Genomic DNA, 9,894 nt, shown 5'->3' with positions numbered 1-9,894 from the left:
ATGGAGGGTCTGGTCTGGTCTGGCTTAGTTGGTATGTTTTCCACATTCGCTGAGCCACTTCACTGGACTTCAACCTTCTCAGAGCAAGAGCGTCAGAGACTGAGAGTGGCTGAGCGGTTCAGTCAAGCCGCAGTGTAGAAACAGTCTGCCCTCTGCAGGGAGGCCCTCTGCAGCCACTGGTGCTCAGTCAGACCAGAGAGCTGCTGAAAAAATAGCTCAGATTTGAAAGAAGTTGGGACACTGTGAATGAAAAAAGAATGCAATGATTTGTAAATATCATAGACCATTATATTTTATTGACAACAGAACATAGAAAACATATCAGAGGCTAAGTTAAACATTAACTCATCCGGGGGCTCTGAAGGTGGGCAGAGTTTTAAAAATGTACAAATAAATCAGTCTAAATATCGAAAATATCAGAAAATGTTCCTCAATGTAACAACTGTGATGCTTTTACTATCCCACCATCTATAGCTCTGAAAAAAAAGACCACTTAAAATGATGAGTTTCTTTGAGTTTACCAAATTGAAAACCTCTGGAATATAATCAAGAGGAAGATGGATGATCACAAGCCATCAAACCAAGCTGAACTGAATTTTTGCACCAGAAGTGGCATAAAGTTATCCAAAAGCAGTGTGTAAGACTGGTGGAGGAGAACATGCCAAGATGCATGAAAACTGTGACTAAAAACCAGGGTTATTCCACCAAATATTGATTTCTGAACTCCTAGTACTTTATGAATATTAACTTGTTTTCTTTGCATTATTTGAGATCTGAAAGCTCTGTATATTTTTGTTATTTCAGTCATTTCTCATTTTCTCCAAATAAATGCTCTAAATGACAATATTTTTATTTGGAATTTGGGAGAAATGTTGTCCATAGTTTATAAAATAAAACCTTAATGTTTATTTTACTCAAAAATATACCTATAAATAGCAAAATCAGAACATCTGATTCAGAAACTAAAGTGGTCTCTTAATTTTTTCCAGAGCTGTATATTACATAATCATAATTAACCAAATATTTATTGAGAAAATCTGGAGAAATCCTTGTGCACATCAAAAGACAAAGCTGACAGTCAATATTAGACATGTTCAGACTCCCAGAATTGAGCTTACTTTACTTATTTTACTTCACTTATCATATTCTTTTTGCATAAGATTGTAGATTTACTTAGTTTATTTAGATAAACAAATCCAGTGCAAAGAGAGAAATAAAACTCTACAAACATTTTATCCTCACAGTATTGTACACCCTGCGCAAGGCGCATCTTGATGCTCATTGCTATCGTACACCCTGTCAACAGTCTGTTTTATATAGTGTCAGAGATTAGGATTAAATCTACACTGATGGGTGTAGTGGTCTGGAATTGATGTGTGTTCAGGTACATTTCTATGTCATTGCTATTTTGGCAGCAGAAAAAAACAGGTGCGCTACTGAATGATTAAAACCCTGACAACAGTTAATTGTCAGAGTCCATAGCTATAAGTGCAGCATGCGCGATATAGATAGCTAAAATAGGGCCCTAAATTTTTATTAAGATTGACTAAAGTTTTACCTCATTTTTTTTTTAATAATTTGTTCAAATCCATTAAAATACTATTGGCCAATAAAGGTCACCACAGGCCCCAATGGTCTGAGATGTATTTGTGTTAAAAACTGAATGCAATGATTTGCAATTTACATAGACCCACATTGTATTCACAATAGAGTATAGAACACATATCAAATGTTCATTTAACATTTAAAATATTTTATGAAAAGCATTAACTCATTTAAAACTTGATGTCAGCAACACATTTCAGAAAAATCTGGATGGGGCAACAAAAGGCCGGAAACTTAAGTGGTACTAATAAAAACACAGCTGCAATAGGAGCAATTTGCAACTAACTCACATTACTGGGTATTAAAAACATGTTAGAGATTCAAATAAAAGCAAAGATAGGCAGAGGTTAAGAAATCTGATTAATCTAATTAATTGTGTCTAAACAAATATGTAAAGTTGGGAAGACTTTGGATATCTCATCATCTGCAGTACAAAATCTCAACAAAAGATTTAGACAAAATATGAAGAAATCCCTGTGCACACGGGACAAAGCCGAGGGTCAAACACATTATTATTACTGGAAATTACAATATTATTTTTTTATTATTATTTTTTGTTTATGTTTTACACAACATCACAACTTTTGAGAACTATTAAACACAGAACATCTTAGAATCAGAGCATGTGATGCCAATAGAAACCCCCTATAGCCTTTTCTCTTCGTGCCAAGTTAGATTATGGATTTAAATCCAGATTATTAATGCATTCTTCTTCCTTAGTAAAGATTAATTGAACTCAGAACATTGTTCTGCAGATGACCTACTACCACTGGACATGTGTCAAGGATTGCATTTCACATCATTGTCATCAGCCCTACTACCAGAGCATTGGTTCCATTGGGACATTCATGAGATGCAGAGTTGTATTGTTAGTAGAAGATTCTACTGGATTTCAGTCTTTAAATCTCAGTATTTAGATTACTCTGCAGGAGCCAGGTTCATACTGGAAAACATGTAAAAGACCCAGCAGTGCTGTTGTCCTTTCAGAGAAATCAGAGTCCACTGAGCCGGGGCCTTCTCTCCAGATGATTTATTGGGGATGGTCATGTTAGATTAGGTTTATAAACATGATTAAACTTCTAATGAAGATGAAGGATGGCCGACTTTAGAGAGAGCTGCTTTGCATGACATGATTTCAGCAGCGGAGGCTTGGCTTTCTCTGCACTGTGGAATATTCTCTCCAGATGCTCAGATGAGCAGAGCTTCTCGCTCTTGCTGACAGAGTTTCAGAGTGGGTTTGATGGGTCTGTTCCAGAAACTCCTTTTGTCATTTGTCTGGCAGCATCGCCATCATTCACTATTGAGCTCGTGGCCTCAGGCCCTGATAACAGTGCAGAACTGGGAATCTTTTTGATATAAGAGCAGAGTATGCGACCACACATTTAATTAATGAGAGTGTCATTAGCTTCTACAGGAATGAAGGACAGTGCAGGAGAACATGATGAACCATGATAGCACTAAAGGAACATGTAGGTCGGACAGTAATGGCACTCACTGTAGATACTTTTTCTTCTGAGCAGAGAAGACATTTGGGTTGGAATTCAGGGCCATTTTCAAGTGGGTGCCTGAAACCGAGCCCCACATAGATGAGCTGAGTGTAAAAGAGAAGGGAGGAGATTGGAGTGGTGGTGAATGCAAAATAGAGCTGGGCTATAAAACCAATATTGTATTGTATCATGGTAAAGGTTCTTATCATAGTCACAATATACTTTTTTGGACATATATAGAGAATATCATTACACATCACAGTGTTAAAAGAACACTGACCCAGCCGTATGTATATTTCATTTCAGATATTGTAAAAAAAAAAAAAAAAAGTTTAATTGGATGATAAAATCACTGTATTATCAGTGAGAGAGTATTTGATTACAGTTCAGTTTTTAGAATCTGCCGCAACTGAAACATTTTATCTGCATGTCATATATGGGTATATATAGGGCGTAATCCATTTTCCACATGTATTGTTTTTTTTTTATTTGTTAACATTAGTTAAAAATTTGTGCTCTAGTATTTGCAGAGTATTCATATAATTTATTTACTATAGATGATCCTGCTACTATTGATGATAATAGAACTGTACATATATATCGGTATATAATGTATAAAGTATAAAATATACACAGTATACAATATATATATATTGTCACATATAGGCCTGGGGATTCTCCTCCCAACCACCAGAGGTCACTCTCTCCAGAATACTGAATGTTTGGTTCTGCATTAGGCGGCCATTTTGTCTTTGTCCTTGAGCCTTTATAAGGGCAAGCTTGTGTGTGATTCTTTGCAAGGTCTTGTATGTATCTCAGTTAATGTTTGCTGCAAGTCTGAGCCTGGATTTTGTTTATATTGATCTGATCTTTCGTGTTTCTGAACTTTTGGACTGTTTTTGGATTTTTGCCTTTGGATTACCCTCTTTTTGTACTTTTGCTGTGTGTTTTATTAAACCTGCTCTTGGATCCTAAAAACCTGGTCTGCTGGGTCTTTCATGACAGAAGACCTTGCCTCTCATGGATCCAGCAGGTTTAGAAGAGCGACTAGCCCGCCAGGAACAAAGACTTGATGAACTGGTTCAGCTAGTTCAAGCTGCTCTACGACCATCTCCTCCTACTGAACAACTGGACTCTACAGCCAGCAATGATCCAAGCCAACTTTCATCTGCCTCTAACCCCCCTATTGCTGATCCTGGATCCTCTACTGTTTTTATTGCAGTTCCTGAAAGGTATGATGGCTCTCCTGATCATTGCAAAGGCTTTCTAATGCAGTGCACTCTTTATATAAACCACCATCCAGCCCAGTTCCAGTCTGAGGTTGACAAGATACATTTTGTGCTTTCTCTACTAACTGGAGGAGCTAAGGAGTGGGCCACTGCTCTATGGACTAACAATAGTGATGTGTTGCATTCAGAAAATCGTTTTTATGCTCTTTTTAAATCAGTTTTTGATCATCCTGCTGCTGGACGTGATGTTGGATCACTTATTTGTGATTTAAAGCAGGGGTCTAAGTCTGCTGCAGAGTACGCTCTTGAATTCAGAACTTTAGCTGCTGGTAGTGGATGGAGTGAGCCAGCCTTGCTAACCATGTACCGCAGAGGATTGCGCCGAGATCTTCAGGCCGAGTTGGTGTGTCGGGGAGACGCCATGTCATTGGACCAGTTTATCCAGACGTCTATTGCCCTGGACAGTCTTCTGTGTGAAAGAAGAAGACTCCGAAATACTCAAATGGTATGCCCATTTCCTGTACCCTCTAGTTCAGAGCCTGAGCCCATGCAAATTGGAAGGGCTCACCTTTCCTTAGAGGAACGGCAGCGGAGACTGCGAGACCGGCTTTGTCTGTACTGTGGTCAAGCAGGCCATATGCGTTCTTCCTGCCCTGTACGTCCCAGCTCTGCTGGGACGTCAGAGGTGAGTGAAAAAATTTCTTACCTATTTGAAAACAAACAATTGCTATTACGCGTCAGTGTTTGGTGGTGTTCAGAATCTTTTTCTCTTTCAGCGCTAGTCGATTCTGGAGCAGCTGGTAATTTCATGGACATTGGACTGGCTCGAAAACTTCAGATTCCACTCAACACCTGTCACACTCCTCTGAGCATCAAGGCCCTGGATGGACGTCCACTGGGTGAAGGCTCAGTCACCAAAACTACAACAAACCTGAAACTCAAAGTAGGTCTGTTCCATGAGGAAACTCTAACCTTTTTTGCCATAGACTCTCCTGACCATCCCATCATACTAGGCTTCCCCTGGCTTTCCAAACATGACCCCTCAATCTCCTGGAGAAACTGTGACATTGTAAAATGGAGCGACTTTTGTTTAGCTAATTGTTTATCTCTACCCTGTTTTTCCACAAAAATTGAAAGCCCTCATGTTGACACCACAGACTCCATTCCCCCTGAATATCTTGATCTAGCAGAGGTATTTAGTAAGAGTAAGGCCTCTCAATTACCCCCACATAGACCATGGGACTGTGCTATAGAGCTTCTGCCAGACACCTGCCCACCAAAAAGCAGGATATATCCCCTCTCTCAGCCAGAGATGATAGCTCTAGAAAGTTACATTGACGAAGCACTTGAGTTGGGCTATATCAGGCCATCCACTTCTCCTGCAGCTGCAGGTTTTTTCTTTGTAGAAAAGAAAGATGGTGGATTAAGGCCTTGCATTGACTATAGAGGCCTAAATGCTGTAACAGTTAAGTACCGTTATCCTCTCCCTTTGGTGCCAGCAGCCCTTGAGCAGTTACGTCATGCCAAAATTTTCACCAAGTTAGATTTGCGCAGCGCCTACAATTTAATACGTATACGCAAGGGGGACGAATGGAAGACAGCTTTTATCACCACAAGAGGTCATTATGAGTATCTAGTTATGCCATATGGTCTCTCTGGCGCCCCCTCAGTTTTTCAGGCCTTTGTTAATGAGGTCTTGAGGGACATGATTGATCGATGGGTCATTGTATACATCGATGACATCTTAATCTACTCCGCTACCCTGTCTGAACACATCAATCACGTCAAGCAAGTTCTGCAAAGGCTCCTGCAACATAGCTTGTTTGTCAAGGCAGAAAAATGTGAATTTCACAAGGACCAGATTTCTTTCCTTGGATATAACATTGATGCCAATGGTGTAAGCATGGATCAAACGAAGGTCAGTGCAGTAATCAACTGGCCTCAACCTAAAAATGTCAAGGAATTGCAGCGTTTTTTGGGGTTTTCAAATTTTTATCGAAGATTTATTCGTGGTTTCAGTTCTGTTGCAGCCCCCCTGACGTCTTTGCTGAGAGGACAACAGAAAACTCTGAAGTGGACTGAGGAAGCCTCTGCTGCCTTTACTGCTCTGAAGAAACATTTTGTCTCTGCACCAGTTCTTCGGCACCCAGATCCATCTCTCCCATTCGTGGTCGAAGTGGATGCTTCTGAAACCGGAGTGGGAGCGGTGTTATCCCAACACTCGGGTATGCCACCCAAATTACATCCATGTGCCTTTTTTTCTCGGAAACTTACCCAGGCAGAAAGAAACTATGATGTAGGCAACAGAGAACTGTTATCCATGAAGGCAGCATTTGAGGAATGGCGGCACTGGTTGGAGGGTGCTCAACATCCATTCCTGGTGTTGACGGATCACCGTAATTTGGAATACCTGAAGACAGCCAAACGACTAAATTCACGGCAGGCCAGGTGGGCTTTATTTTTCACTCGCTTTGATTTCACAGTGACATACAGGCCAGGCTCTAAGAATACCAAAGCCGATGCTCTCTCTCGAATCCATGGACCTGAACCCGTCCAGAAAAATGAGAACATTCTGCCCTCCTCCATTGTCATAGCTCCTATACAGTGGGACATTATGGATGAAGTTCTACAGGCACAGCAAACCGACCCCAGTCCAAGCACCTGTCCAGCTGAAAAGACGTACGTCCCTTCCAGTGTGCGCAATCATCTTTTACACTGGATCCACACTACCCCGAGTTCTGGACACCCCGGCATTCAACGTATGACCGATCTGGTAAGCAACAAATTTTGGTGGCCATCTCTGAGGAATGATGTCAAAAATTTTGTCAATGACTGTTCTGTTTGTGCTCAATCTAAATCTCCTAGGCAACTTCCAGCTGGCCATCTGGAACCCTTGCCTATCCCTAACCGACCTTGGTCACATATAGGTATTGACTTTATTACGGATCTGCCAGCCTCTCAGGGTTTTACTACCATTTTGGTTATCATTGATAGATTTTCTAAAGCATGTCGCCTTGTTCCTATGACCAAATTACCTACTGCTTGGCAAACTGCTGAGGCCCTTTTTCAGTATGTATTCCGTTACTATGGTTTGCCAGAGGACATTGTCTCTGATCGTGGCACTCAGTTTACGTCTCATGTCTGGAAAGCATTCTGCTCATGTCTCAACATCAATGTCAGCCTGACCTCTGGGTATCATCCTCAAGCTAATGGACAGGTCGAACGCCTCAACCAAGAAATTGGTAGGTTCCTGCGCTCATATTGCAGTAGGTCACAAAATGATTGGAGCCGCTACCTGCCATGGGCCGAATATGCTCAAAATTCCTTAAGACATTCTTCTACTGGTCTAACACCTTTCCAGTGCATTCTAGGTTTCCAGCCACCATTCTTTCCATGGACAGGGGAACCAAGCAATGTGCCTGCAGTTAATGACTGGATGCGGAGAAGTGCACAAACCTGGGAGGAGGCCCATGTCCGCCTACAGAGGGCAGTGCGCCGCCAGAAGTTTCACGCTGACAAACGCAGAAGGACAGCTCCCACCTTGTCTCCAGGCCAGATGGTGTGGCTTTCCACCCGGGACCTCAGGCTCAAGCTTCCATCCAAGAAGTTAAGTCCTCGTTTTATAGGTCCATTTAAGGTGTTAAGGCAAATATGCCCTGTATCTTATCGTCTAGACCTGCCAGCTACATATCGCATTTCACCTACATTCCATGTCTCTCTGTTAAAACCTGTTTCCTCTACCTCCCAGGTCCCCGGGCATGTGTCGGAGCCTCCTCCCCCTCTTGATGTGGAGGGCTCCCCTGCTTACAGTGTGAGGGCGCTCTTGGATTCCAGGCGCCGTGGCCGGCGGATGTTCTATCTGGTGGACTGGGAGGGGTACGGTCCTGAGGAGCGCTCTTGGGTTTCCGCTGACGACATCTTGGATCCGTCTTTGATCACGGATTACCACTTGGCAAACCCAGGTCGTCCTGCTCCCAGGCCCAGAGGTCGACCCCGGCGCCGGGGTGTTTTGGCGTCGGGAGCCGCCCGTCAGGGGGGGGGTTCTGTCACATATAGGCCTGGGGATTCTCCTCCCAACCACCAGAGGTCACTCTCTCCAGAATACTGAATGTTTGGTTCTGCATTAGGCGGCCATTTTGTCTTTGTCCTTGAGCCTTTATAAGGGCAAGCTTGTGTGTGATTCTTTGCAAGGTCTTGTATGTATCTCAGTTAATGTTTGCTGCAAGTCTGAGCCTGGATTTTGTTTATATTGATCTGATCTTTCGTGTTTCTGAACTTTTGGACTGTTTTTGGATTTTTGCCTTTGGATTACCCTCTTTTTGTACTTTTGCTGTGTGTTTTATTAAACCTGCTCTTGGATCCTAAAAACCTGGTCTGCTGGGTCTTTCATGACATATATATATGTATTTCCCCACTGTGGGATTAATAAAGGATTATCTTATCTTATCTATATATATATATATATATATATATATATATATATATATATATATATATATATATATATATATATATATATATATATATATATATATATATATATATATATATATATATATGTACAGTGGTATGCAAAAGCACCTTTTTAAACTACATGAATTGAGAATATACCAAATCCTGTAATAATATGCACTTTTTCAACACAGGCAGAGCAACTGCTTTATGACAACTCTTATTTATCTACTCTATGCAGATGATTTAAAACGTATACAATACAAGTCAAAGCTGGGACCCATCTACACATTCAATGTTTTTCATAATTTCTTTCTTTAATTTATTTTCTACATTGTAGATTACTATTAAATATGTGAAAACAATTAAGGGACACATGGGGATTACATATATAGTTAACACACAGAGATCCACAATCTCCTAACCTGGTATTGTATCTTTCTCTCAAAAATGAACAGAACATGTAATTTGACCTAGGGTTCCCAAACCTTTGCACCAAACCTTTAGGAAGTTACATAATTTGCACAGTAGATTATTCAATTATATGAATATAATTTGAATTCAAAATAAATAAATACATTCATAAGAAAAAGCATCTTCCTTTTACTTCTTATAATGTTAGAGAGGGTGCAAATTATGTATTTACACATTAGTTTAAACTTAAAATGACATTTTTGGCACAAGACTGTAGCTTTATCATTTTATTTAGATAAGCAAAACACAAAAAAGAGACAATAAACTTAAAACAGACTGTTCTATTCTAACAGTTCTTAAACTAGCTATTACTGAATATACTGAAGGGCAAAACTGGTTAAAGAGTTTTAACTCTTTAAATCCATTAAAACACAATTTTATGGCCAATAAAGATCAGCACTGGTTCCAGTGCTCTGATCTAAAGCAGAGACTAGCTAAATCTGGATGAGAAGAGGAGGCCACACATGCCTGGAGTGTGTTTAGAGGTTACCTTGTGTTACCAGTGTTCATCAGAATGAAGAAGCACTCTGTAAAAGTGCTGCTATTGAAACTGAAAGAGAGAGAGAGAGAGAGGGAGGAGGGGTGGGGGGCTGTAAGGGTGGGAAGGAGGGAGTCTGGGTGGGACACAGCTACAGTCACACTTCATG

This window comes from Astyanax mexicanus, chromosome 9 (genome assembly GCF_023375975.1).
Source record: "Astyanax mexicanus isolate ESR-SI-001 chromosome 9, AstMex3_surface, whole genome shotgun sequence".
In the NCBI taxonomy this organism is placed as follows: domain Eukaryota; kingdom Metazoa; phylum Chordata; class Actinopteri; order Characiformes; family Acestrorhamphidae; genus Astyanax; species Astyanax mexicanus.
This window is presented reverse-complemented; position numbering follows the sequence as displayed.